The sequence below is a fragment of the Pseudophryne corroboree genome, chromosome 11 (genome assembly GCF_028390025.1).
Source record: "Pseudophryne corroboree isolate aPseCor3 chromosome 11, aPseCor3.hap2, whole genome shotgun sequence".
NCBI lineage: Eukaryota > Metazoa > Chordata > Amphibia > Anura > Myobatrachidae > Pseudophryne > Pseudophryne corroboree.
In genome coordinates this window covers 346,906,416-346,933,943 of record NC_086454.1, presented here as the reverse complement: position 1 = coordinate 346,933,943, position 27,528 = coordinate 346,906,416, and positions in this window count along the sequence as shown.

Below are 27,528 nucleotides of genomic sequence, written 5' to 3'. Positions count from 1 at the left end.
AAGCCCACTTGTACTACTTCCAGTAAGCAATTGACTGTCCAACAGTCCTTTGCGAGGAAGATTAAATATCACAGCAGTCATCCTGCTGCAAAGCGGATAACTGAGGCCTTGACAACTATGTTGGTGTTAGACGTGCGTCCGGTATCCGCCGTTAGTTCACAGGGAACTAGACAATTTATTGAGGCAGTGTGCCCCCGTTACCAAATACCATCTAGGTTCCACTTCTCTAGGCAGGCGATACCGAGAATGTACACGGACGTCAGAAAAAGACTCACCAGTGTCCTAAAAAATGCAGTTGTACCCAATGTCCACTTAACCACGGACATGTGGACAAGTGGAGCAGGGCAGGGTCAGGACTATATGACTGTGACAGCCCACTGGGTAGATGTATGGACTCCCGCCGCAAGAACAGCAGCAGCGGCACCAGTAGCAGCATCTCGCAAACGCCAACTCTTTCCTAGGCAGGCTACGCTTTGTATCACCGCTTTCCAGAATACGCACACAGCTGAAAACCTCTTACGGCAACTGAGGAAGATCATCGCGGAATGGCTTACCCCAATTGGACTCTCCTGTGGATTTGTGGCATCGGACAACGCCAGCAATATTGTGTGTGCATTAAATATGGGCAAATTCCAGCACGTCCCATGTTTTGCACATACCTTGAATTTGGTGGTGCAGAATTTTTTAAAAAACGACAGGGGCGTGCAAGAGATGCTGTCGGTGGCCAGAAGAATTGCGGGACACTTTCGGCGTACAGGCACCACGTACAGAAGACTGGAGCACCACCAAAAACTACTGAACCTGCCCTGCCATCATCTGAAGCAAGAAGTGGTAACGAGGTGGAATTCAACCCTCTATATGCTTCAGAGGTTGGAGGAGCAGCAAAAGGCCATTCAAGCCTATACAATTGAGCACGATATAGGAGGTGGAATGCACCTGTCTCAAGTGCAGTGGAGAATGATTTCAACGTTGTGCAAGGTTCTGATGCCCTTTGAACTTGCCACACGTGAAGTCAGTTCAGACACTGCCAGCCTGAGTCAGGTCATTCCCCTCATCAGGCTTTTGCAGAAGAAGCTGGAGACATTGAAGGAGGAGCTAACACGGAGCGATTCCGCTAGGCATGTGGGACTTGTGGATGGAGCCCTTAATTCGCTTAACAAGGATTCACGGGTGGTCAATCTGTTGAAATCAGAGCACTACATTTTGGCCACCGTGCTCGATCCTAGATTTAAAGCCTACCTTGGATCTCTCTTTCCGGCAGACACAAGTCTGCTGGGGTTGAAAGACCTGCTGGTGAGAAAATTGTCAAGTCAAGCGGAACGCGACCTGTCAACATTTCCTCCTTCACATTCTCCCGCAACTGGGGGTGCGAGGAAAAGGCTCAGAATTCCGAGCCCACCCGCTGGCGGTGATGCAGGGCAGTCTGGAGCGACTGCTGATGCTGACATCTGGTCCGGACTGAAGGACCTGACAACGATTACGGACATGTCGTCTACTGTCACTGCATATGATTCTCTCAACATTGAAAGAATGGTGGAGGATTATATGGGTGACCGCATCCAAGTAGGCACGTCACACAGTCCGTACTTATACTGGCAGGAAAAAATAAGAATTTACTTACCGATAATTCTATTTCTCGTAGTCCGTAGTGGATGCTGGGGACTCCGTCAGGACCATGGGGAATAGCGGGCTCCGCAGGAGACAGGGCACATCTAAAAAGCTTTTTAGGTCACATGGTGTGTACTGGCTCCTCCCCCTATGACCCTCCTCCAAGCCTCAGTTAGGTACTGTGCCCGGACGAGCGTACACAATAATAGAAGGATCTTGAATCCCGGGTAAGACTCATACCAGCCACACCAATCACACCGTACAACTTGTGATCTGAACCCAGTTAACAGTATGATAACAAAACGAAGTAGCCTCTGAAAGATGGCTCACAACAATAGTAATAACCCGATTTTTGTAACAATAACTATGTACAAGCATTGCAGACAATCCGCACTTGGGATGGGCGCCCAGCATCCACTACGGACTACGAGAAATAGAATTATCGGTAAGTAAATTCTTATTTTCTCTAACGTCCTAGTGGATGCTGGGGACTCCGTCAGGACCATGGGGATTATACCAAAGCTCCCAAACGGGCGGGAGAGTGCGGATGACTCTGCAGCACCGAATGAGAGAACTCCAGGTCCTCCTTAGCCAGAGTATCAAATTTGTAAACTTTTACAAACGTGTTCTCCCCTGACCACGTAGTTGCTCGGCAAAGTTGTAATGCCGAGACCCCTCGGGCAGCCGCCCAAGATGCGCCCACTTTCCTAGTGGAGTGGGCCTTTACAGATTTAGGCTGTGGCAGGCCTGCCACAGAATGTGCAAGTTGGATTGTGCTACAGATCCAACGTGCAATCGTCTGTTTAGACGCAGGAGCACCCATCTTGTTGGATGCATACAATATAAACAGCAAGTCAGACTTTCTGACTCCAGCCGTCCTAAACTATATATATATAAATATATTTTTAGGGTCCTGACAACGTCTAGTAACTTGGAGTCCTCCAAGTCCCTAGTAGCCGCAGGCACCATAATAGGTTGTTTCAGGTGAAAACCTGACACCCCCTTAGGAAGAAAACTGGAGACGAGTCCCAGTTCTGCCCTGTCCGAATGGAAAATTAAATATGGCTTTTATAAGACAAAGCCGCCCATTCTGACAATCGCCTGGCCGAGGCCAGGACCAACAGCATGGTCACTGTCCATGTGAGATATTGGTCAACAGCATGTTCACTTTCCATGTGAGATATTTCAAATCCACAGATTTGAGCGGTTCAAACCAATATGATTTTAAGGAATCCCAACACTATGTTGAGATCACACGGTGCCACTAAAGGCACAAAAAAGGGGTGTATATGCAATACTCCCTTGACAATCTGGACTTCAGGAACTGAAGTCAATTCTTTCCGGAAGAAATTCTACAGGGCCGAAACTTAAAACCTTAAAGAACCCCAATTTTAGGCTCAAAACACTCCTGTTTTCAGGAAGTGTAGAAATCGACCTAGTTGAATTTTCTTCGTGGGGCCTTCCTGGCCTCACCCACGCAACATATTTTCACCACATGTGGTGATGACGTTGTGCGGTCACCTCCTTCCTGGCTTTGACCAGGGTAGGTATGACCTCTTATGGAATGCCTTTTTCCTTCAGGATCCGGCATTCAACCGCCATGCCGTCAAACGCAGCCGCGGTAAGTCTTGGAATAGACATGGTACCTGCTGAAGCAAGTCCCTTCTTAGCTCCCCAGGCCCTTAGTCCTCTGTGAGCATCTCTTGAAGTTCCGGGTACCAAGTCCCTCTTGGCCAATCCGGAGTCACGAGTATAGTTCATACTCCTCTATGTCTTATAATTCTCAATACCTTGGTTATGAGAAGCAGAGGAGGGAACACATACACCGACTGTTACACCCACGGTGTTACCAGGACATCCACAGCTATCGCCTGAAGGTCTCATGACCTGGCGCAATACCTGTCCCGTTTTTTGTTCGGGCGGGACGCCATCATTTCCACCTTTGGTCTTTGCCAATGGTTCACAATCATGCGGAAAAACTTCCCTATGAAGTTCCCACTCTCCCGGGTGGAGGTCATGCCTGCTGAGGAAGTCTGCTTCCCAGTCGTCCACTCCCGGAGAGAACACTGCTGACAGTGCTATCACATGATTTTCCGCCTAGCGAAAAATCCTTGCAGTTTTTTCACTGCCCTCCAGCTTCTTGTGCCGCCCTTTCTGTTTACGTGGGCGACTGCCGTGATGTTATCCCACTGGATCAATACCGGCTGACCTTGAAGCAGAGGTCTTGCTAAGTTTAGAGCATTATAATTTTGCTCTTAACTCCATCTATGTGGAGAGAATTCTCCAGACTTGATCACACTTTCCTGGAAATTTTTTCCCTGTGTGACTGCTCCCCAGCCTCTCAGGCTGGCCTCCGTGGTCACCAGCATCCAATCCTGAATGCTGAATCTGTGGCCCTCTAGAAGATGAGCACTCTGTAATCACCACAGGAGAGACACCCTTGTCCTTAGATATAGGGTTATCCGCTGATGCATCTGAAGATGCGATCCGGACCATTTGTCCAGCAGATCCCACTGAAGAGTTCTTGCGTGAAATCTGCCGAATGGAATTGCTTCGTAATAAGCCACCATTTTTACCAGGACTCTTGTGCACTGATGCACTGACACTTTTCCTGGTTTTAGGAGGATCCCGATTAGCTCGGATAACTCCCTGGCTTTCTCCTCTGGGAGAAACACCTTTTTCTGGACTGTGTCCAGAATCATCCCTAGGAACAGTAGACGTGTCCTCGGAAAAGCTGCGATATTGGAATATTTAGAATCCACTCGTGCTGTCGTAGAACTATTAAAGATAGTGCTACTCCGACCTCCAACTGTTCTCTGGACCTTGCCCTTATCAGGGAAGCGTACCAGTTTCTTTTAAGAAGAATCATCATTTCGGCCAATACCTTGGTAAAGACCCGTGGCGCCGTGGACAATCCAAACGGCAGCGTCTGACCTGATAGTGACAGTTCTGTACCACGAACCTGAGGTACCCTTGGTGAGAAGGGCAATTTTGGACATGTAGGTAAGTGTCCCTGATATCCAGTGACACCATATCGTCCCCTTCCTGGTTCGCTATCACTGCTCTGAGTGACTCCATCTTGATTTGAACGCTTGTATGTAAGTGTTCAAATATTTCAGATCTCACCGAGCCGTTTGGCTTCAGTACCACAATATAGTGTGGAATAATACCCCCTCCCTTGTTGTAGGAGGGGTACTTTGATTATCCCCTGCTGGGAATACAGCCTGTGAATTGTTTCCAATACTACCTCCCTGTCGGAGGTAGACGTTGGTAAAACAGACTTCCGGAACTTGTGAGGAGGAGACATCTCGAATTTCCAATGTACACCTGGGATACTACATGTAGGATCCAGGAGTCCCCTTGCAAGTGAGCCCACTGCGTGCTGAAACTCTTGAGATGACCCCCTACCGCACCTGAGTCCGCTTGTACTGCCCCAGCGTCATGCTGCGGACTTGGCAGAAGCTGTGAAGGGCTTCTGTTCCTGGGAATGGGCTGCTTGCTGCAGTCTTCTTCCCTTTCCTCTACCCCTGAGCAGATATGACTGGCCTTTGCCCGCCTGCCCGTATGGAGACGAAAGGACTGAGACTGAAAAGACTGTGTCCTTTTCTGTTGAGATGTGACTCGGGGTAACAAAAGGTGGATTTTTCAGCTGTTGCCATGGCCACCAGGTCCGATGGACCGCCCCTTTATACGGCAATACTTCCATGTGCCGTCTGGAATCTGCCTCACCTGACCACTGTCGTGTCTTCGTCTGGCAGATATGGACATCACATTTACTCTTGATGCCAGAATGCAAATATCCCTCTGCGCATCACGCATATATAGAAATGCATCCTTAAAATGCTCTATAGACAATAAAATCTTGTCCCTGTCAAGGGTATCAAAATTTTCAGTCAGGAAATCCGACCAAGCCCCCTCAGCGCTGCACATCCAGTCTGAGGCGATTGCTGGTCGTAGTATAACACCAGTATGTGTGTATATACTTCTTAGGCTATTTTTCAGCTTCTTATCAGCTGGCTCCTTGAGGGCGGCCGTATCTGGAGACGGTAACGCCACTTGTTTTTATAAGCGTGTGAGCGCCTTATCCACCCTAAGGTGTGTTTCCCAACTCGCCCTTACTTCTGGCGGGAAAGGGTATACCGCCCATAACTTTTCTATCGGAGGAACCCCACGTATCACCACACACTTCATTTAATTTATCTGATTCAGGCAAAACTACAAGTAGTTTATTCACACCCTACAAAATACCCTTATTTGTGGTACTTGTAGTATCAGAAATATGTAACACCTCCTTCATGCCCTTAACATGTAACGTGTGGCCCTAAAGGAAAATACGTTTGTTTCTTCACCGTCGACACTGGAGTCAGTGTCCGTGAGGTAAATGGGCGTTTTTACAAGCCCCTGACGGTGTCTGAGACGCCTGGACAGGTACTAATTTGTTTGCCGGTCGTCTCATGTCGTCAACCGGCTTGCAGCGTGTTGACATGATCACGTACTTCCACAAGTAAGCCATCCATTCTGGTGTCGACTCCCTAGAGAGTGACATCACCATTACAGGCAATTTGCTCCGCCTCCTCACCAACATTTTCCTCATACATGTCGACACACACGTACCGACTTACAGCACACACACAGGGAATGCTCTGATAGAGGACAGGACCCACTAGCCCTTTGGGGAGACAGAGGGAGAGTTTGCCAGCACACACCAAAATGCTATAATTATACAGGGACAACCTTTATATAAGTGTTCCTCCCTTATAGCATTTAATATATATTTATATCGCCAAATCAGTGCCCCCCCTCTCTGTTTTAACCCTGTTTCTGCAGTGCAGTGCAGGGGAGAGCATGGGAGCCTTCCCCTCAGCCTTTCTGTGAGGGAAAATGGCGCTGTGTGCTGAGGAGAATAAGCTCCGCCCCTTTATCGGCGGGCTTTTCCTCCCGGTTTTTTAAGAACTGGCCTGGGTTAAAATACATACATATAGCCTTAATGGCTATATGTGATGTATTTATTTTGCCAAATAGGTATTTATATTGCTGCCCAGGGCGCCCCCAGCAGCGCCCTGCACCCTCCGTGACCATGTCAGTGAGCCGTGTGACAACAATGGCGCACAGCTGCAGTGCTGTGCGCTACCTCTCTGAAGACTGTGAAGTCTTCTGCCGCCTGTTTCCGGACCTCCGTCTCTGCCGTCTTCAGCGTCTGTAAGGGGGATCGGCGGCGCGGCTCCGGGACGAACCCCAGGCTGACCTGTGTTCCGACTCCCTCTGGAGCTCAGTGTCCAGTAGCCTAAGATGATGATCCCAATCCATCCTGCACGCAGGTGAGTTGGAGATCTCTCCCCTAAGTCCCTCGTTGCAGTGATCCTGTTGCCAGCAGGAATCACTGAGTGAAAACCTAAAAAAAACTTTTCCAAACAGCTCTTTAAGAGAGCCATCCAGATTGCACCCTTCTCGGACGGGCACAAAAACCTAACCGAGGCTTGGAGGAGGGTCATAGGGGGAGGAGCCAGTACACACCATGTGACCTAAAAAGCTTTTTAGATGTGCCCTGTCTCCTGCGGAGCCCGCTATTCCCCATGGTCCTGACGGAGTCCCCAGCATCCACTAGGACGTTAGAGAAAGAGGCAATTTGGAGGCCCTTGCACAAACTGGCTTTATTCTACCTAAGTTGCCCTCCCACAAGTGTGTACTCCGAAAGAGTGTTTAGTGCCGCCGCTCACCTTGTCAGCAATCGGCGTACGAGGTTACATCCAGAAAATGTGGAGAAGATGATGTTCATTAAAATGAATTATAATCAATTCCTCCGTGGAGACATTGACCAGCAGCAATTGCCTCCACAAAGTACACAGGGAGCTGAGATGGTGGATTCCAGTGGGGACGAATTGATAATCTGTGAGGAGGGGGATGTACACGGTGATATATCGGAGGATGATGATGAGGTGGACATCTTGCCTCTGTAGAGCCAGTTTGTGCAAGGAGAGATTAATTGCTTCTTTTTTGGTGGGGGTCCAAACCAACCCGTCATTTCAGTCACAGTCGTGTGGCAGACCCTGTCACTGAAATGATGGGTTGGTTAAAGTGTGCATGTCCTGTTTATACAACATAAGGGTGGGTGGGAGGGCCCAAGGACAATTCCATCTTGCACCTCTTTTTTCTTTAATTTTTCTTTGCGTCATGTGCTGTTTGGGGAGGGTTTTTTGGAAGGGACATCCTGCGTGACACTGCAGTGCCACTCCTAGATGGGCCAGGTGTTTGTGTCGGCCACTAGGGTCGCTAATCTTACTCACACAGTCAGCTACCTCATTGCGCCTCTTTTTTTCTTTGCGTCATGTGCTGTTTGGGGAGGGTTTTTTGGAAGGGACATCCTGCGTGACACTGCAGTGCCACTCCTAGATGGGCCCGGTGTTTGTGTCGGCCACTAGGGTCGCTAATCTTACTCACACAGCTACCTCATTGCGCCTCTTTTTTTCTTTGCGTCATGTGCTGTTTGGGGAGGGTTTTTTGGAAGGGACATCCTGCGTGACACTGCAGTGCCACTCCTAGATGGGCCCGGTGTTTGTGTCGGCCACTAGGGTCGCTAATCTTACTCACACAGCTACCTCATTGCGCCTCTTTTTTTCTTTGCGTCATGTGCTGTTTGGGGAGGGTTTTTTGGAAGGGACATCCTGCGTGACACTGCAGTGCCACTCCTAGATGGGCCCGGTGTTTGTGTCGGCCACTAGGGTCGCTAATCTTACTCACACAGCTACCTCATTGCGCCTCTTTTTTTCTTTGCGTCATGTGCTGTTTGGGGAGGGTTTTTTGGAAGGGCCATCCTGCGTGACACTGCAGTGACACTCCTAGATGGGCCCGGTGTTTGTGTCGGCCACTAGGGTCGCTAATCTTACTCACACAGCTACCTCATTGCGCCTCTTTTTTTCTTTGCGTCATGTGCTGTTTGGGGAGGGTTTTTTGGAAGGGACATCCTGCGTGACACTGCAGTGCCACTCCTAGATGGGCCCGGTGTTTGTGTCGGCCACTAGGGTCGCTTATCTTACTCACACAGCTACCTCATTGCGCCTCTTTTTTTCTTTGCGTCATGTGCTGTTTGGGGAGGGTTTTTTGGAAGGGACATCCTGCGTGACACTGCAGTGCCACTCCTAGATGGGCCCGGTGTTTGTGTCGGCCACTAGGGTCGCTTATCTTACTCACACAGCTACCTCATTGCGCCTCTTTTTTTCTTTGCTTCATGTGCTGTTTGGGGAGGGTTTTTTGGAAGGGACATCCTGCGTGACACTGCAGTGACACTCCTAGATGGGCCCGGTGTTTGTGTCGGCCACTAGGGTCGCTTATCTTACTCACACAGCTACCTCATTGCGCATCTTTTTTTCTTTGCGTCATGTGCTGTTTGGGGAGGGTTTTTTGGAAGGGCCATCCTGCGTGACACTGCAGTGCCACTCCTAGATGGGCCCGGTGTTTGTGTCGGCCACTAGGGTCGCTTATCTTACTCACACAGCTACCTCATTGCGCCTCTTTTTTTCTTTGCGTCATGTGCTGTTTGGGGAGGGTTTTTTGGAAGGGACATCCTGCGTGACACTGCAGTGCCACTCCTAGATGGGCCCGGTGTTTGTGTCGGCCACTAGGGTCGCTTATCTTACTCACACAGCTACCTCATTGCGCCTCTTTTTTTCTTTGCGTCATGTGCTGTTTGGGGAGGGTTTTTTGGAAGGGACATCCTGCGTGACACTGCAGTGCCACTCCTAGATGGGCCCGGTGTTTGTGTCGGCCACTAGGGTCGCTTATCTTACTCACACAGCTACCTCATTGCACCTCTTTTTTTCTTTGCGTCATGTGCTGTTTGGGGAGGGTTTTTTGGAAGGGACATCCTGCGTGACACTGCAGTGACACTCCTAGATGGGCCCGGTGTTTGTGTCGGCCACTAGGGTCGCTTATCTTACTCACACAGCTACCTCATTGCGCCTCTTTTTTTCTTTGCGTCATGTGCTGTTTTGGGAGTGTTTTTTGGAAGGGCCATCCTGCGTGACACTGCAGTGACACTCCTAGATGGGCCCGGTGTTTGTGTCGGCCACTAGGGTCGCTTAGCTTAGTCATCCAGCGACCTAGGTGCAAATTTTAGGTCTAAAAATAATATTGTGAGGTGTGAGGTATTCAGAATAGACTGAAAATGAGTGTAAATTATGGTTTTTGAGGTTAATAATACTTTGGGATCAAAATGACCCCCAAATTCTATGATTTAAGCTGTTTTTTAGTGTTTTTTGAAAAAAACACCCGAATCCAAAACACACCCGAATCCGACAAAAAAAATTCGGTGAGGTTTTGCCAAAACGCGGTCGAACCCAAAACACGGCCGCGGAACCGAACCCAAAACCAAAACACAAAACCCGAAAAATTTCCGGCGCTCATCTCTAATTTTGATCCCATAGTATTATTAACCTCAATAACCATAATTTCCACTAATTTCCAGTCTATTCTGAACACCTCACACCTCACAATATTATTTTTAGTCCTAAAATTTGCACCGAGGTCACTGGATGACTAAGCTAAGCGACCCAAGTGGCCGACACAAACACCTGGCCCATCTAGGAGTGGCACTGCAGTGTCAGACAGGATGGCAGATTTAAAAAATAGTCCCCAAACAGCACATGATGCAAAGAAAAAAAGAGGCGCAATGCGGTAGCTGTGTGACTAAGCTAAGCGACCCAAGTGGCCGACACAAACACCTGGCCCATCTAGGAGTGGCACTGCAGTGTCAGACAGGATGGCAGATTTAAAAAATAGTCCCCAAACAGCACATGATGCAAAGAAAAAAAGAGGCGCAATGAAGTAGCTGTGTGACTAAGCTAAGTGACCCAAGTGGCCGACACAAACACCTGGCCCATCTAGGAGTGGCACTGCAGTGTCAGACAGGATGGCAGATTTAAAAAATAGTCCCCAAACAGCACATGATGCAAAGAAAAAAAGAGGCGCAATGAGGTAGCTGTGTGACTAATCTAAGCGACCCAAGTGGCCGACACAAACACCTGGCCCATCTAGGAGTGGCACTGCAGTGTCAGACAGGATGGCAGATTTAAAAAATAGTCCCCAAACAGCACATGATGCAAAGAAAAAAGAGGCGCAATGAGGTAGCTGTGTGACTAAGCTAAGCGACCCAAGTGGTCGACACAAACACCTGGCCCATCTAGGAGTGGCACTGCAGTGTCAGACAGGATGGCAGATTTAAAAAATAGTCCTCAAACAGCACATGACGCAAAGAAAAAAAGAGGCGCAATGAGGTAGCTGTGTGACTAAGCTAAGCGACCCAAGTGGTCGACACAAACACCTGGCCCATCTAGGAGTGGCACTGCAGTGTCAGACAGGATGGCAGATTTAAAAAATAGTCCCCAAACAGCACATGATGCAAAGAAAAACAGAGGCGCAATGAGGTAGCTGTGTGACTAAGCTAAGCGACCCAAGTGGCCGACACAAACACCTGGCCCATCTAGGAGTGGCACTACAGTGTCAGACAGGATGGCAGATTTAAAAAATAGTCCCCAATCAGCACATGATGCAAAGAAAAAAAGAGGTGCAATGAGGTAGCTGTGTGACTAAGCTAAGCGACCCAAGTAGCCGACACAAACACCTGGCCCATCTAGGAGTGGCACTGCAGTGTCAGACAGGATGGCAGATTTAAAAAATAGTCCTCAAACAGCACATGATGCAAAGAAAAAAAGAGGCGCAATGAGGTAGCTGTGTGACTAAGCTAAGCGACCCAAGTGGCCGACACAAACACCTGGCCCATCTAGGAGTGGCACTGCAGTGTCAGACAGGATGGCAGATTTAAAAAATAGTCCTCAAACAGCACATGATGCAAAGAAAAAAAGAGGTGTAATGCGGTAGCTGTGTGACTAAGCTAAGTGACCCAAGTGGCCAACACAAACACCTGGCCCATCTAGGAGTGGCACTGCAGTGTCAGACAGGATGGCAGATTATAAAAATTGTCCCCAAACAGCACTTGATGCAAAGAAAAAAAGAGGCGCAATGAGGAAGCTGTGTGACTAAGCTAAGCGACCCAAGTGGCCGACACAAACACCTGGCCCATCTAGGAGTGGCACTGCAGTTTTCTAGCGAGAGGATGAGTGCTTCCATCCTCATGTGAATCTGAACCACTAGCCATGAACATAGGCCAGGGCCTCAGCCGTTCCTTGCCACTCCGTGTCGTAAATGGCATATTGGCAATTTTACGCTTCTCATCAGACGCTTTTAATTTTGATTTTTGGGTCATTTTACTGAACTTTTGTAGTATACTTGACGACACAGAGGTAGAGCAGTGGACTACTGTACCGCACTGCTATATATATACTGGTGGTCACAGCAACATTCTGCACTGTCCCCTCCTACTATATAGTACTGCGCACAACTAAAATGCAGCACAGGTATGGATGCATAGTATACTTGACGACACAGAGGTAGAGCAGTGGACTACTGTACCGTACTGCTACATATATACTGGTGGTCACAGCAACATTCTGCACTGTCCTCCTACTATATATTGCGCACAACTAAAATGCAGCACAGGTATGGATGCATAGTATACTTGACGACACAGAGGTAGAGCAGTGGACTACTGTACCGTACTGCTATATATTATATACTGGTGGTCAGCAAAATTCTGCACTGTCCTCCTACTATATATACTACGCACAACTAAAATGCACCACAGGTATGGATGGATAGTATACTTGACGACACCGAGGTAGGTAGAGCAGTGGACTACTGTACCTTACTGCTATATATTATATACTGGTGGTCAGCAAAATTCTGCACTGTCCTCCTACTATATATACTGCGCACAACTAAAATGCACCACAGGTATGGATGGATAGTATACTTGACGACACAGAGGTCGGTAGAGCAGTGGACTACTGTACCATACTGCTATATATTATATACTGGTGGTCAGCAAAATTCTGCACTGTCTTCCTACTACATATACTGCGCATAACTAAAATGCACCACAGGTATGGATGGATAGTATACTTGACGACACAGAGGTAGGTAGAGCAGTGGACTACTGTACCGTACTGCTATATATTATATACTGGTGGTCAGCAAAATTCTGCACTGTCCTCCTACTATATATACTGCACACAACTAAAATGCACCACAGATATGGATGGATAGTATACTTGATGACACAAAGGTAGGTAGAGCAGTGGACTACTGTACCGCACTGCTATATAAACTGGTGGTCAGCAAAATTCTGCACTGTCCTCCTACAATGCAGCACAGATATGGAGCGTTTTCCAGGCAGAGAACGTAGATATTTGCAGCACACTGAGCACAGATATTTGCAGCACACTGAGCACAGATATTTGCAGAACACAGAGCATCGATATTTGCAGCACACTGTACAAAGAAAGAACTGAGAGGACGCAGACAAGTCCTCTCGTTACCATCTCCAAAGCACGAGTGAAAATGACGGCGACGAGCGGCTCCTTATATAGAATACGAATCTCGCGAGAATACGACAGCGGGGTGATGACGTTCGGGGCGCGCTCGGGTTAACCGAGCAAGGCGGGAGGATCCGAGTCTGCCTCGGACCCGTGTAAAATGGGTGAAGTTCGGGGGGGGGGGTTCGGATCCCGAGGAACCGAACCCGCTCATCTCTAGTTAGCATACCAGTGTAAATTCAGCACTCAGTATATACCTTGTGTCAGCATACCAGTGTATATTTAGTACTCAGTACACACATTGGGGTATATTTACTAACATTCGTAATTTTCGGAAAAAGGTCAAAGTTCAATCACGAATGACATCGACAGTGTAAAACTGCAACTTTTTGAATTTATTACGCCTAATTTACTAAGCTGTCGTATTCGGATTTTTCATTTGTTCCGATGTCGATGTCATTCGTGTTTTTTTCCCGTTTTTTACGGCAGTGATTAGCAAAACACTGCCGACTTTATCACAATGAATCTCGACCGGATCTGTGTGATCCGTGCTGGGGTTCATTTTTTTTTTTTAAATAAACACTGTAAAACTTAAAAAAAAATTGCGTGGGGTCCCCCCTCCTAAGCATAACCAGCCTCGGGCTCTTTGAGCCGATCCTGGTTGCAGAAATATGGGGGAAAAAATGACATGGGTTCCCCCATATTTAAGCAACCAGCATCGGGGTCTGCGCCTGGTCCTGGTTCCAAAAATACTGGGGACAAAAAGAGTAGGGGTCCCCCGTATTTTTAAAACCAGCACCGGGCTCCACTAGCTGGACAGATAATGCCACAGCCGGGGGTCACTTTTATATAGTGCCCTGCGGCCGTGGCATCAAAAATCCAACTAGTCACCCCTGGCCGGGGTACCCTGGGGGAGTGGGGACCCCTTCAATCAAGGGGTCCCCCCCCCAGCCACCCAAGGGCCAGGGGTGAAGCCCGAGGCTGTCCCCCCCCCATCCAATTGGCTGCGGATGGGGGGCTGATAGCCTTTTGTGAAAATGAAAAGATATTGTTTTTAGTAGCAGTACTACAAGGCCCAGCAAGCCTCCCCCGCATGCTGGTACTTGGAGAACCACAAGTACCAGCATGCGGCAGAAAAACGGGCCCGCTGGTACCTGTAGTACTATTACTAAAAAAATACCCAAAAAAAGACAAGACACACACACCGTGAAAGTAAAGATTTATTACATACATGCACACAAACATACATACATACTTACCTTATGTTCACACGCAGGTCGGTCCTCTTCTCCAGTAGAATCCAAGGGGTACCTGTTGAATAAATTCTACTCACCAGATCCAGGGTCCCAGGGTCCTCGTAGCATCCATTTGTAATCCAGGTACTTGAATAAAATAACAAAACGGATACCCGAGCCACGAACTGAAAGGGGCCCCATGTTTTCACATGGGACTCCTTTCCCCGAATGCCAGAAACCCACTCTGACTGATGTCTAAGTGGGTTTCTTCAGCCAATCAGGGAGCGCCACGTTGTAGCACCCTCCTGATCGGCTGTGTGCTCCTGTACTGTATGACAGGCGGCACACGGCAGTGTTACAATGTAGCGCCTATGCGCTCCATTGTAACCAATGGTGGGAACTTTCTGCTCAGCGGTGACGTCACTTTAGGTCAACCGCAGGGCAGAAAGTTCCCACCATTGGTTACAATGGAGCGCATAGGCGCTACATTGTAACACTGCCGTGTGCCGCCTGTCAGACAGTACAGGAGCACACAGCCGATCAGGAGAGTGCTACAACGTGGCGCTCCCTGATTGGCTGAAGAAACCCACTTAGACAGAAGTCAGAGTGGGTTTCTGGCATTCGGGGAAAGGAGTCCCATGTGAAAACATGGGGCCCCTTTCAGTTCGTGGCTCGGGTATCCGTTTTGTTATTTTATTCAAGTACCTGGATTACAAATGGTTGCCCCGAGGACCCTGGGACCCTGGATCTGGTGAGTAGAATTTATTCAACAGGTACCCCTTGGATTCTACTGGAGAAGAGGACCGACCTGCGTGTGAACATAAGGTAAGTATGTATTTATGTTTGTGTGCATGTATGTAATAAATCTTTACTTTCACGGTGTGTGTGTCTTGTCTTTTTTTGGGTATTTTTTTAGTAGTAGTACTACAGGTACCAGCGGGCCCGTTTTTCCGTCGCATGCTGGTACTTGTGGTTCTCCAAGTACCAGCATGCGGGGGAGGCTTGCTGGGCCTTGTAGTACTGCTACTAAAAACAATATCTTTTCATTTTCACAAAAGGCTATCAGCCCCCCATCCGCAGCCAATTGGATGGGGGGACAGCCTCGGGCTTCACGCCTGGCCCTTGGGTGGCTGGGGGGGGGGACCCCTTGATTGAAGGGGTCCCCACTCCCCCAGGGTACCCCGGCCAGGGGTGACTAGTTGGATTTTTGATGCCACGGCCGCAGGGCACTATATAAAAGTGACCCCCGGCTGTGGCATTATCTGTCCAGCTAGTGGAGCCCGGTGCTGGTTTTAAAAATACGGGGGACCCCTACTCTTTTTGTCCCCCGTATTTTTGGAACCAGGACCAGGCGCAGAGCCCGATGCTGGTTGCTTAAATATGGGGGAACCCCTGTCAATTTTTTCCCCATATTTCTGCAACCAGGATCGGCTCAAAGAGCCCGAGGCTGGTTATGCTTAGGAGGGGGGACCCCACGCAATTTTTTTAAAGAAAATAACCACTTTCCCACCCCTTCCCACTGATATACATGCACGGATCTCATGGATCCCTGCATGCCTATACAATCACGGATTAAAAAAGCAGGTCTGTTTTTTTTTAGCACTTTTTTACGAGTTGTAATTTTTCACGGCAGTGTTTGTTTTTTTTTTGCTTTGCACTTCTTAGTAAATTACCGAGATTCATACTTAAACAGCCGCGTTTTGACCGATGGTGTATTCATTTGTATTTTTTTTGTTGGACTTCCAAAAAATTACGAATGCCCTCATCTCTGCCGTGATTATTGCTTAGTAAATTACCGAGATGACACTTTGATGAAAAAACGGCATCTCGGTCAAAATCGGGACCTTAGTAAATATACCCTATTGTGTCAGCATACCAGTGTATATTCAGTTACAGTACTCAGTATATACCTTGTGTTGGCATACCAGTGTATACTCAGTACTTTCCTTGTGTCACATACGAGTGTAAATTCAGTACTCAGTATATACATTGTGTTGGCATACCAGTGTAAATTTAGTACTCAGTTTATACATTGTGTTGGCATACCAGTGTATATTCAGTACTCAGTATATACATTATTTCAGCTTACCAGTGTATATTCAGTACTCAGTATATACATTGTGTCGGCATAACAGTGTATATTCAGTACTCAGTATATACCTTGTGTTGGCATACCAGTGTATATTTAGTACTCAGTATATACCTTGTGTCGGCAGACCAGTGTATATTCAGTACTCAGTATATACGTTGTGTCAGCATACCAGTGTATATTCAGTACTCAGTATATACCTTGTGTCGGCATACCAGTGTATACTCAGTAATTTCCTTGTGTCGGCATACCAGTGTAAATTCAGTTATCAGTATATACCTTGTGTCGGCATACCAGTGTATATTCAGTACTCAGTATATACCTTGTGTCGGCATACCAGTGTATACTCAGTAATTTCCTTGTGTCGGCATACCAGTGTAAATTCAGTTATCAGTATATACCTTGTGTCGGCATACCAGTGTATATTCAGTACTCAGTATATACCTTGTGTCGGCATACCAGTGTATATTCAGTATTCAGTATATACCTTGTGTTGGCATACCAGTGTATATTCAGTACTCAGTATATACCTTGTGTCGGCATACCAGTGTATATTCAGTATTCAGTATATACCTTGTGTTGGCATACCAGTGTATATTCAGTACTCAGTATATACCTTGTGTTTGCCTCTCCAAGAGTATCCTCATTGAGAAGTGTACCCTGCATACCTTCTCCTAGAATAAATACCATTGTATAAATATTACTACGTTGTGACACATTGTATACAGTTACAGGTAGAATGTAAGTAGTTTATATAGGTAACTTGTCCAGTTTACAACTGATTAGACTGTTTGATACATTCCCCTCAAACTTTTTTAATTTAGATTTTATTGAACCTCTTTGGATCCCTGGAAATGTGACACACGTAAAGTCTTCATTTCCCTAAATATTTAGTTTGATTTCTACTAAGTCGCCTGGAAAGCTTGCAATCTACATACGCCCGATCTGATAATGAAATGTATAGCTGGTCTCTCCTATCCTCAGCAATAACTACAGTAACACGGGTCGGCCCACCATAGCTGATCTATCAGTCAGGTACCTAAGTAGCCAGAACTCAGCAGATCTATGGCTCCGTCACTCTTTCATTCCACAAATGAGATTCACTGATTGAATTGAACGTTTCTCTGCTTCAGTCTTCGCTTCCCAGACCTGCAGGCTCCCCCAATTCCCGTCAGAGGCCGCTTGTCGCTCATCAGATAAATTAGGCAGAAAATAATAATTTTATCAGAAACTTTCTGGGCTGCTGCCGTTCTCAAAGTTTTGTCGCTCTTAGTCTGTAAAGCAATAAATCCTCGGATGTTATATACATAAACGTGCGCTGTTAGGACCATTTCATGCACTCTGGTGGCTGGGGAAGCACACACAGGCAGTAAGCATTCACATCCACTGGGCTCAGGATCCAAATGAACCCTTGTTTGTCCGGAATGGCCATTATATCTGGCCCGTCTCAGCGATGCAGCAGGTTATATTAACATAGAGAACCATCTATGACAGGTAAGCGCTGTTCTGCACAGAACTGGAATAGGGAATAGTGCATAATTGACTTCTCTGTCCGAGGGCCCTCTATGATCACTTCCCATAAGTAGCATTCCTTATCACAGCATATTGCGGCCATTTTGACTGTGTCTTTGGTGCAAGTTACTAAGGGGCTGTGGCCGGGAAATGGGTTAAAAGTTACTACCAGGCTGTGAGGGTTACAAGCCTCACAATCCCTTTGGGCAAGGAGAGGCTGCGGTTGCCACGGCAGCCAGGATGCTGTCATGAAGGCTGGCAGCGGTTGCCACGGCAGCCAGGATGCTGTCATGAAGGCTGGCAGCGGTTGCCACGGCAGCCAGGATGCTGCCATGAAGGCTGGCAGCGGTTGCTACGGCAGCCAGGATGCTGTCAAGAAGGCTGGCAGCGGTTGCCACGGCAGCCAGGATGCTGTCATGAAGGCTGGCAGCGGTTGCCACGGCAGCCAGGATGCTATCATGGAGGCTGGCAGCGGTTGCCACGGCAGCCAGGATGCCATCATGAAGGCTGGCAGTGGTTGCTACGGCAGCCAGGATGCTGTCAGGAAGGCTGGAACTAGCTCTACACCACACACACTGCACCCATTTCTTCTATACTCACCTTTCCGGCGTCCATCGGTGACTGTGTGTGGGCCCCCTCCTCTCCTGTAGCCGTCACCGTCGCTGCTTGTGCACTGAGCCAGAGTCTATAGCGCATGCGCAGGAATCCGAAAAAATGTCCCTTCTCTTAAAACCCCCTCTGAACACAGGGGTTCATTCCGAGTTGATCGCTCGCTAGCAGTTTTTAGCAGCCGTGCAAACGCATCGTCGCCGCCCACTGGGGAGTGTATTTTCGCTCTGCAGGGGTGCGAACGCCTGTGCAGCAGAGCGCCTGCAAAATCCTTTTGTGCAAAACAAGACCAGCCCTGTAGCTCGTGTGCGTTGATTCTAACGACACAGGGACGGCTTTTGACGTCACACACACCCAGCGAATGCCCAGCCACGCCTGCGTTTCCCCCCGAGACGCCTGCATTTTTCTAAGCACTCCCTGAAAACGGTCAGTTGACACCCAGAAACGCCCTCTTTCTGTCAATCACCTTGCGGCCGTCTGTGCGATTGGAATCATCGCTAGAACCAGTGCAAAACCACAATGGACTATGTGCCCGTACGACACGCGTGCGCATTGCGGAGCATACGCATGCGCAGATTAGCCGTTTTTTTCACTGATCGCTACGCAGCGAACAACGGCAGCTAGCGATCAACTCGGAATGACCCCCTCTGTGCAGTTTAATCACAGAATAAATTGGTGCACAGGTTATTCGTTTGAATACAACAGCAAACCACAGTCAAGACGAAATTACCAATAATGGGGAAAATAGGGTTTCAGTAGCCTCGACTGTGTCAAAATACAGTATGTGTGAGGGCCTGCGACGGCACCAACATAAAAACATGGCAGTTTATCCGTATGTTCTTGACCTATTTTTGATGACTTTTAAATGAAGAGCTTTTTTTCTCCGTAGCAAGCACGATTAAGCCGTCACTGCGTCTCACCGTTACTGATTGCAGTCATAATTACCCAAGGATACCGTCTTTTAACAATTTACCTATAGTTAACAATAATCATTATGAGGAGTCCCAGATAAGATAATAGAACACTCTAGTAGCTGTTGCCCTGGCGACAATTATATATTATACAGCCTTATTTAATATTACTGCACGGAATGATTAAGAAAACTCAATAACAAATGAAAAAAATCCTACTGTGCATAACTAATACTCAGCCATCTGGTAGGTGCACGGGAGTGGTTATGTATAGGTTGGGAATTAATTCCAATATTTGCGCAGCGGTTCGCATGACTTGGAATATTACAGTTCCATGCGGTTTACTTGAAAATGTAAGGCACTGGAGTCAGCAGGATGCTGTAAAATTATAGGAAATAATAAGAAAGAACTGCTCAATCCGAACTTGGAAATAGTCCTAAAACGATTCTGCAGAGTCGCACTGAACGGCGGATTTGCAAAGCTAAAGTGTCGCCTACAACCTAGTTAACGTTTTTGTTTTGTTTGAGGGATGCTGTATTTTTTTTTTTTTACAGGCAATTTTTATACTGTAGGAAGCAGATTAACTTCTTACAGCAAATTGTCTGGCAGAGAGACAGAGAAGAGGCACGCTCGGATAACTGCAACCACGGCAAAGCTCCATTCCTCCCCTGCCAGTCCCATGCCAGTGCCATCACATAATATAGCAGTCAGCACAGTGGCATGGGTCAGAGTCACCACCCGTTGGGTACAGAAGAGAGATTCAGTATGGGAACTGCTGATTTATATCTTGGTAGCAACAATTACACCTATCATCCGGCCTCATAATCTCCCGCTCACTTTCTGGAAGGATCAGAGAGTGTTTCACATCCAGCAAATTGATTTTTCATCCAGCTTGGATAGTGAGATACTAGACTGGTGGTCATGCAGGAGCTATCTTGGGGTAGGCAGTTCTTGGCACTCAGGGTTGTTTTGCGAGTTACTGAGGGTCAGTCCCTCTTCTACTAGGTGTGTTCTTCCTCTCCTATTCCACCTTCTTCCCTCTCCTTTTGGAGTAACATGCCTTCTCCAAACTGACACCAGACTTTCTCTACCATAGCCTAACACTAACCCTACCTCTAGTGCCTATCTCTAACCCTCCTCTCCCGTAGCCTGACCCTGACCCTCTCCCTAGTGCCTAACACTAACCCTAGTACCTAACACTAAACTTCCCCGTCCATAGCCTAATCCTAACCCTCTCCCTAGTCCCTAACCCTTTCCCTAGTGCCTAACCCTCTCTCTACTGTCTAACCTTAACCCTACCCCTACTGCCTAACCATAACCCTCCCCCTAGTACCTAACACTAAACTTCCCCTCCCATAGCCTAACCCTAACCTTCTCTCTAGTGCCTAATGCTAGCGCTCTCTCTAGTATTTAACCCTAACCCTCCTCCTAGTGCCTAACCCTCCGACTAGTGTCTATCTCTAAACCTCTCCCTAGTGTCTAACCCTCCCCCTCCCCCAAGTGTCTAACCTTAACCTCCTCCTACTGCCTAAACCTCTTCCTAGCGCTTAACCTTAACCTCCCCCTACTGCCTAAACCTCTTCCTAGCGCATAACCTTAACCTCCCCCTACTGCCTAAACCTCCCCCTAGTGTCTAACCCTCCTCCTAGTGTCTAACCCACCCCCTAGTGTCTAACCCTAACCTCCCCCTACTGTCTAAACCTAACCCTAGTGTCTAGCCCTAACCCTCCCCCTCCCCCAAGTGCCTAACCCTAACCTCCCCCTACTGCCTAAGCCTCCCCCTAGTGTATAACCATCCCCCTAGTGTCTAACCCTAACCTCCCTCTACTGCCTAAACCTCCCCCTAGTGTCTAAATCTCCCCCTAGTGTCTAACCACCCCCTTCTGCCTAAACCTCCCCCTAGTATCTAACCCTCCCCCTCCCCCTACTGCCTAAACCTCTCCTTAGTGCCTAACCCTAACCTCCCCCTACTGCCTAAACCTCCCCCTTGTGTCTAACCCTAACCCTCCCCCTACTGCCTAACCCTAACCCTCCCCCTACTGCCTAAACCTCTCCCTAGTGCCTAACCCTCCCTCTCCCTTTAGTGTCTAACCCTAACCTCTCCCTACTGCCTAAACCTCCCCCTAGTGTTTAGCCCTAACCCCCCCCCCCCCCGGTGCCTAACCCTAAGCCTCCCCCTGGTGCCTAACCCTAACTCTCCCCCTAGTGCCTAACCCTAACCCTCCCCCTGGTGCCTAACCCTAACTCTCCCTAGTGCCTAACCCTAAGCCTCCCCCTGGTGCCTAATTCTAACCCTCCCCCTGGTGCCTAACCCTAAGCCTCCCCCTGATGCCTAACCCTAACTCTCCCCTTAGTGCCTAACCCTCCCCCTGGTGACTAACCCTAACTCTCCCCCTAGTGCCTAACCCTAAGTATCCCCCTGGTGCCTAACGCTCCTCCTAGTGACTAACACTAAGCCTCTGCCTAGTGCCTAACCCTAAGCCTCCCCCTGGTGCCTAACCCTAACCCTCCCCCTGGTGCCTAACCCTAAGCCTCCCCCTGGTGCCTAACTCTAACTCTCCCCTTAGTGCCTAACCCTAACCCTCCCCCTGGTGCCTAACCTTAACTCTCCCCCTAGTGCCTAACCCTAAGTATCCCCCTGGTGCCTAACCCTCCTCCTAGTGACTCACCCTAACCCTCCACCTAGTGCCTAACCCTAAGCCTCCCCCTGGTGCCTAACCCTAACTCTCCCCCTAGTGCCTAACCCTAAGCCTCCCCCTGGTGCCTAACCCTAACTCTCCCCCTAGTGCCTAACCCTAACTCTCCCCCTAGTGCCTAACCCTAAGTATCCCCCTGGTGCCTAGCCCTCCTCCTAGTGACTAACCCTAACCCTCCCCCAGGTGCCTAACCCTCCTCCTAGTGCCTAACCCTAACCCTCCCCCTGGTGCCTATCCCTCCTCCTAGTGACTAACTCTAACCCTCCACCTGGTGCCTAACCCTCCTCCTAGTGACTAGCCCTAACCCTCCTCCAAGTGCCTAACCCTAAGCCTCCCCCTGGTGCCTAACCCTAACTCTCCCCTTAGTGCCTAACCCTCCCCCTGGTGCCTAACCCTAACTCTCCCCCTAGTGCCTAACCCTAAGTATCCCCCTGGTGCCTAACCCTCCTCCTAGTGACTAACCCTAACCCTCCGCCTAGTGCCTAACCCTAAGCCTCCCCCTGGTGCCTAACCCTAAATCTCCCCTTAGTGCCTAACCCTAACCCTCCCCCTGGTGCCTAACCCTAACTCTCCCCCTAGTGCCTAACCCTAAGTATCCCCCTGGTGCCTAACCCTCCTCCTAATGGCTAACCCTAACCCTCCCCCTGATGCCTAACCCTCCTCCTAGTGCCTAACCCTCTTCCTAGTGCCTAACCCTCCTCCTAGTGACTAACCCTAACCCTCCCCCTGGTGCCTAACCCTCCTCCTAGTGACTAACCCTAACCCTCCCCCCAGTGTCTAACTCTAACCTCCCCCTAAACCTCCCTCTAGCGCCTAACCCTAACCCTTTCCCTAGTGCCTAACCCTAAGCCTCCGCCTGGTGCCTAACCCTAACTCTCCCCCTACTGCCTAACCCTAAGCCTCCCCCTGGTGCCTAACCCTAACCCTCCCCCTGGTGCCTAATCCTCCTCCTAGTGACTAGCCCTAACCCTCCTCCTAGTGCCTAACCCTTACCCTCCCCTCCCATAACCTACCCTTTTGCTGTTGCAGCCTAACTCTAACCTTCCAGTGTACAGAATGACAAATTTTTGTGTGTCAACAGTATGAACGTACTGACATTCTGCAGATGCCGACATGTTCCATGCTCACATTTAAACAATGTTGACGTCATAACTGCCGACATTGTGGTGTCAACATTACGAATGTGTATATCATGGCTGCATCCAATTGCTATTGGGGGTTTCACCCTCAGACGTCACAAGTAAAGTCCGCCTAGAACCCTTGTGGCCCTGAGCTGTGACACACTGCAGCACTGCAGCTGAGGCGATGGGTTTCTCTCGTGTTCAGTTTAACGTACGAGCGAGGATTTTATCTAGGAATGAGCTGAGAGTTATGGAAACCGAAACATTCTAAATCTTATCACCCGTTTTGTAAATCTGCCTAGAGAAACTTGGCACGTTACCCCGCCACATTAAGATATATGTATGGCTGTATTATATGGAGGCTTCACCACCGCCCTGAACAAGCAGAATGGGCGGAAATAAAAAGAAATTGCATAGATAAATAGAATTTAAGGGACGCACATATAAGCAGTAAAAAATTATTTTGTTTACGCTTTTTTTGGCTGCAATTTTTTATCATGGCTCATTCAGATTAGATTGTGCACGTAATGGCCGCATTATACCTGGTATAAATATAACACGTTGACGGAGATGATCTGTTTATGAACAAAACCCATTTACATGGCATTAAAATCAGCGCAAGCGGAATGATGGCAGAATTAGCCCTTTACTTCCAAAATGTCTGCTCTTCGTCATCTAGTATTGACAAAACAACGCCGTAAATGACAAAAATAGCTATGTACTTTTATGGGCGCATTTTATTTCTCCAATCAGTGATATTAATGATAACACGGGATGAAGTGCATGAGGATTATTTTCCTTTAGTGATAAGGCTAGTTCAGACCTGATTGTAGATGTGGTAAATTTAGCACATCTACGATTAGTTTCGCAGACATGCGGGGGGACGCCCAGCACAGGGCTAGTCCGTCCCGCCTGTCTGGCTCTCCCCCGTCCCACACATCGCTTTTGTACCTGAGGAGTAGCTCCCAGCCAGCGCAGCTCCAGGAAGCTACTCGTCGTTTCCTGGGTCGCAGCGGCTGCGTGTGACGTCACGCAGCCGCGGCGGCTCGCCCCCTGCACAGTCCGGGCACGCCTGTGTTGCCCAGACTGCGCCCCGAAAACGGCGGCCAAACGCGAAAACACACAGCAGCGATCAGGTCTGAATTAGGCCCTTTATCCTTGGATTTCAGACCCAGGGTCACAAGAGCTTACAATCTTATTTCCTTCGGGTCCCTAAGAATGAATGGCCAATTACAAAAAACATGCAGAAACTGGTTGGATCATGAAAATCCCCCTATGTGACTGGAAGCCATACTAGAAGCCCCTTACCAAAGATCCGGAAATGGTTGCAAGGTGTGTGGTGTACGCAGGCCCCTTGGTCCAAGGGGGCCCACAACACAAACCCTGCACCCATGTTCACTAATATTTACCTCTCTGTAATCCCACTTCAGCAGCTGCAGCGTTGCACCATTCACCAGGAAAATGGTATGGCGGCCACCTTGCCGGGGAACTGCACATACGCAGTGGAAATATCGAATGCAATTTGTGTTTTTGTGTTTGTGCCACCAGCTGGAGAGGAAGGGGCTCATTTGGAGACTCGGACTGCACATTGGCTCTCTGCTCGCTTAATACACCCCTGCGCTCAGGGCCATCTTAACAGCAGTGTAGGCCCCTGGGCACAGTAATCCTTCAGTGGTAGGGGTGGGGGGTTCTATCAGCGGCAGCTTTGATATCCCACAGGCGGTAGGGGGTGTTCTATCTTCCTCTCAGCATGTAGGACCTGGAGCAGTAATTTCTCCTAATTACTCCTTTACTGCACAGATGAGGTTAAACTGTAGAAGGGGCATTGGGCTGAATGAAGGGGTCCTGGTACATGACTTCCAGAGTGGCAGGGGGTGTTTAATACGTAAGGTAGGGGTGGATAGTGGAGTGGGCTTAATATTTATCATTTTCCGGTGTGAGGGCAGCTTGCTTGACTGCAGATATCTCCAGTTCCTGAAAATAGATTTCTTAGCTTTTAATGGGATAAAAAACTAGAGTCCCACCTTTCAGGAGGTACTGGGGACACCTTTCAGGAGGTACTGGGGACACCTTTCAAGAGGTACTGGGGACTTGGGGATCAGAGTTCAGGAGCCAGAGCAATCCACTGACAAAAATATAAAACTGCATACCAGGCGTGTGGAGCTGGAGCAGGGAGCAGCTGCTGGAAGGCTGATATCTCTGGTTCTGGGCATAGTAGAGACAAGCTGCCAGTGTCCACCAAAAGGTGAGAGTCCCAACTTATGGATTATACCCTCAGAAATACTCTAAGTCAGACAGAACCTGAGATATCGATCTGGGAAGAGCAAATAAAAGGCTTTGATGGGGACCACTGCTTTCAAGTTGGATATCTCCGGTTCCCCGGGGCCGTTTTTAAAAAATCTGGTACCCCTGGAAAGAGGGGACCCTCAGCTATCATCCTGGGTCCCTTATACTCCTGGGGCCCTTGGGCAAGAGCCCATACAAAAAGACGGCCCTGCCTGCGCTGCAGGCTCAGTGGCACCTCATAAGTTATGTACAAGTATGATGATGATGTTATGGATGAGTACCTGGAACTCAGGCGGGTATGCGACAACTGGGAAGTAAAAGTACTCACAGGTAAAGCTGCGGCTAGAATTGATGTCTGCAGCAACTCATGCTCTGCCCCTGATTCTGTTACCCATCTTAGTGGTCGGATGGTGCCTGCGGTGCTAGTGTTCTTCACCCACGACAGCCGCGTTTGAATGGGCAAATTAGGTCCGCCCAAACTCCGATGCCCCCTGGTCTTATTAAGTGACAAGGCACCACCCGAGACTGTGAGTGACTAAGGGGGAACCTAACTAACCCTGCAACACCAATGCACGAGTGATAATGAGACCAACAATGGTCTTAGATGTTATAAGCAAATCAACAGTGAGAGCAACAATGCTCAGGGATGTTAAAGATATAAATATAAACAAAGAACTGTTAGCGTGGATACTCCACGAAAACCTGAACACCGGCTGGCAAGATCTGGTCAAGAATCGATCAGTCAAAGTCTCCAGGTCACAGCACAACACAGGCAGGATCTCCAACGAGCTGACAGGTTCACACAGAAGTAAGTACTATCACCAGCGTCTTTGGAGTGACCAGGAAGAGAATATAAATGGTGCTGCACCAATCACAGAAGAAACTCCTTAATTGCAAATATCGTGCAGCTGTCCTGCTGCACGTCCTTGTACACAACTGGGTACTTAGTTACCCAGCAACGGGGAACGCCGTCTACCTCCGGCGTCCCCGTTGCTAGGGATCCGGTGGCTCACAGCGCCCGGCGTCTGCCTGTTGCTAGGCACCGGGCGGGGACCAGACAACCTTGCGCCCGGCATCCGCCTGTTGCTAGGTGCCGGGCAGGGGGTCTGCGGGAGGTGCGGCATCCCGGCTCCACGGCAATAGCCAGGACACACGCCTCCCGGTGCTAACAGATGATCAGCGGTGTAACTGCCAGAGGCAATGGAAGCATTTGCCGCTGGGCGCCAGCTGACAGTAGGGCACTGAAGAGCAGGGCCGGCTTGGAGGGACAGTTGGGACCCTCTACCAAACAAGACTGACGCTGCTGATGGCAAGTGCAGTAACAGCCGTGCCGCCATTTCTTTCCGTTAACAGATGCATTGCAGCCCAGTCCTGGGATATGACCTGCGGTGACGTGACATCACAGGTCACAGCGCCCACCGATATCCTGCCCGCTCTGAGCGCTGATGCTGCAGGCGCTGCTTCACTGTTGGTGCCTCCTGCGGCTGCATGAATCGAGGGACTTGGAGCTCCATTCATCTTCAGCGAACTGACATGAGGTAAATCTTTGGGGGTGGGGGGCTGGGGCAATTATTGTGTTTTTTTGTGTAGGAGCCCATGTGGGTTTTTTACCATTGGGGGTCTATGTTTTGTTTTTGTTTTTTATTTTATTTGGGGACAATGGGCCTGATTCCGATCTGATCGGAGTTCCTGTCACTTCCTTGGAAGCGGCAGTGATAGCGCTGTATGGTAATGCAGCAGGAGGAGTCTATTATAACAAGCAAACGCCTCCTGCTGCAGTAGTGATCCGACCTGCGTCCTCATACACAGCATTGGATCTCTTACCCGCCGTTAGGTGACTTGAGGCACCCATAGTGCCATGCAAGCCGCATGTCACAGAGGCCAGGAAATCTCCTCTTTCACCCCTCTGTCATGTCAAGGGAAAGTCTCCTCTAATAGAGCACACACACACAGGGCGTAGCAGCCTGGCAGGCGTGCTGTGCAGAAAGGCACTGCATGGATTTTAATACAGAGCAGGAATAGTGATGTCACAGCA